This window comes from Hakea prostrata, chromosome 10, assembly GCF_041222555.1.
Source record: "Hakea prostrata isolate BN-2017 chromosome 10, UWA_Hpros_2, whole genome shotgun sequence".
Classification (NCBI taxonomy): Eukaryota; Viridiplantae; Streptophyta; class Magnoliopsida; order Proteales; family Proteaceae; genus Hakea; species Hakea prostrata.
In genome coordinates this window covers 17,658,693-17,661,740 of record NC_142609.1, presented here as the reverse complement: position 1 = coordinate 17,661,740, position 3,048 = coordinate 17,658,693, and the positions used below count along the sequence as shown (strand labels likewise).

The following is a 3,048-nucleotide window of genomic DNA, read 5'->3' as shown; positions in this document are numbered from 1 at the left end:
GTTTTATTATTTTAAAATTTAAAAGTCTTAATTGATAACTCTTAACTCTTAAGTCTTAATCTTAATCGTTAACTTTTTAATTTTCAAATTTCATTTAGTTCTTTTATTTTAAAATTTAAAAGTCTTAATTGATAACTCTTAACTCTTTAAGTCTTAATATTAATCGTTAACTTTTTAATTTTCAAATTTCATTTAGTTTTATTATTTTAAAATTTAAAAGTCTTAATTGATAACTCTTAACTCTTAAGTCTTAATCTTAATCGTTAACGTTGTTTCAGTTTCAGACTTTCAGTCTTTAACATTTTCGCTTTTGTGAATCAGGCATCAGGGTTTCAAATTTCATTTTCACCGTTTTATTTTCAAACTGTTAGTCAACCCGAACCCAAACCGCACCAAATCGAAACCGCACCGAAACCGTTATCTTTTAAATGGGCTGGTTTGGGCTGGGGGTTTTTCAGCCCGAAACCGTTAGGCCTGGCCGGAAACCGCTCCAAACCGCACCGTTGACACCCCTAGCTGGGCTTTTGAATAAATGAACCTCCAGTCTCATGCTATACTCAAGGGTTTGAGGCTAGGCAGGCGGAAAGAGACTCTAAGATGAGCACATATCTTTTAATCCCACATCGACCAAGTATTAGAAAAGAGAAAGGAGAGTAGAATATAAATATGTAAAAGAAAAACAGAAAAACATACTTACCTGGACGGGGTTAATGGCTGATCAAGAAGGGTCATGGCCTAGGTTGGTGACTTCCATTGCACTTGGGAGGGGTGCCCGCCTAACATCTCCTCAAGTGGGAGAGTGTACGTCATAATTTGTGGAAGAGGGGGTACGCGTTCGCGCGGCCCCTACCAATTTCTTATACAATGTTTTACAAGTTCTTGATTTCATTTATGATTTGGAATTGAAATCAGAGGATCAGACCATTTCTTCTGAGTCTCTTCAAATTTAAAAAATGTTGGTTGATTGTATATTTCATTATTATATATAGTTCTATGATTTAGAGTATCAGATAGTTCTATGATTTAGAGTATTAGTTTCCTATTTTAATCCCTTTGAATTCCACATATGAAGTTGGATAGAAATGTATCCATACGTACTATGTTGGATTTGAATTCAAATCAATCTTATATTGATTGATTTTCTTCGTTATGTTGCAGCTCCAAATACTTTTTTTATTTTTTATTTTTTGCTTTTTGCTGTTAGCAAATATCATTTTTTTGGGTATTGGACTTTCGAAATCATTCCCACAGGTAATGGGGGAGCCACATAAACTTCCCTATATCTATTCTTTCATGTTTCTATTTTTATTTATTCTCTCTTAAATCCCCTCTTTTATTCCCTATTTTCTCTCTTATTTCCTCATACTTCTCCTATTCACTCTCTCTCTCTCAACTTTTCACGTATTCTTTTCACAAAACCGTAGAAAACACGAATGCATGAATCAATTGAATTTTTTTCAATTTAATTGCTGTGCTAATTATTTTTTCTAAAATTATATTGAAATAATTATTTAAGTAATAGGTACTCCTTTTTCTTTCTTTCTCAATTTCTCTGTCTATTTTTTTTTCTTCTGTTATTCTTTCTTGAAAACGACTTAATTTAAAATTTTTAATTTAATTATTTAACAAATTGAATTAATTTTTTTCAAACATTGTACATTGGATGTTGTTTTGAATTAATTATTGAAGTAATTGTTCTATTAAAAGAAAAAAAATTGTTGAAGTAATTGAACAAAAATATAATAAAATAATTCAGCAATGGGTCTTATATGAGCCCACACAATACATGTGGTGGCATTAATGCTCGTCCGAAGGGGAGTTAATCCTGACTTATTATTCAGCCCCTTGATATTTAATCTTGGCTCAGCCCCAGCCTGTAGGAGATTTGGGCCGATTTTTTTTGGAATTCTAAAAAATGGATGGATTTTCTTGGTTCATCCAAACCTGTGAAAGGTTATAGTGGTTCTATTCCTCACAACCTAGGAAACCTCTCTGGCTTGCAGTACCTTGATATTTCTTCAGATATTCCTGCTTGATGGCAAACTTTCTTCTAGTGGCTTTCTTGATTGACGGCTACTGATATTCTACCGTGGGTGGCTGGTCTTAACTCTCTAAGATAACATTGATGTGAATGGCTACTCATATTCTACTGATATTTTTTTGGATTTGAGGTTCATCCGGGCCGATATTCTATTGATATTTACAAGTAACCTCCTGTAATTTGATTTTCAACCATTTGATCTTATTTCAATTACATAGCGTGATCACGACCGTTGGCAGCAGCCAGTACTACAAATAAAAATCCTCTCTTAGTAAACCCAGTCAACCTTATTTATGGCTTATGGCAAGATGGGGTCGTCTCTTGGTACATGCGAACGCACTCTCAGTCTCAGCCCATGTAAGTAAACAATAGAAATTTCTACCCAAAAACAAGAAGTAAACAATGGAGACTCAGAGCAAGAGAAGAGAATGCTCCATAGTCCCACATCGGTTGGAGAGAGACAAGGTATAAGGTGAAACCTCTCTACAAAAGAGAAACAGAAACCCATTTGTAAGCATACCTTTCTCGGCCTTTTGGCTAAGATCAAGTGTAGTATCTGTTCTTATCAGTTTAATATCTGATACGTGGATCATCGATCCACATGATATTAAATTAATTTTTCTTGGGGGAGGGTCCACTACAGTAGCTTGCTATTGGGGTCCTTGCGCGCGTCGCCCATGCGTTGCACTACTGCATGGGCCTGGCGCACCCCTACCAATGCTAATTCTAAATTTTATTATTATATTTCCTTGTTTAGGGCAAATCAATTCCATAAGTTTATCACATCCCAAGATGCGTATCCGACAGTTGTGATCTTTTAGATGCATCGATTCCAATACAATGGTATCATGCATCAAACTACTGACCATTCAAAATTATTTCCGAAATTAGCCCTACTCCTTTCTAAGGGCATACTACATATTCCAACCATGAAAACAATCATGGCATACACTATAATTTTTTTTTTTTTGGGTTGGTTACATCGGCTGGATTAACAAAACCCAAAG

The 3,048-nt window shown here is 34.8% G+C and overlaps 2 non-coding genes across 2 annotated transcripts; both read left to right on the top strand.

Moving 5' to 3' along the window:
- The first annotated feature begins 689 nt into the window (after positions 1-689).
- LOC149002199 (U1 spliceosomal RNA) lies at positions 690-849 on the top strand. The gene has a single exon (XR_016170598.1). It is a non-coding gene; the product is annotated as a U1 spliceosomal RNA (small nuclear RNA).
- Positions 850-2,557: 1,708 nt separating this feature from the next.
- On the top strand, positions 2,558-2,755 carry LOC149002198 (U2 spliceosomal RNA). The gene has a single exon (XR_016170493.1). It is a non-coding gene; the product is annotated as a U2 spliceosomal RNA (small nuclear RNA).
- The last annotated feature ends 293 nt before the right edge of the window (positions 2,756-3,048 follow it).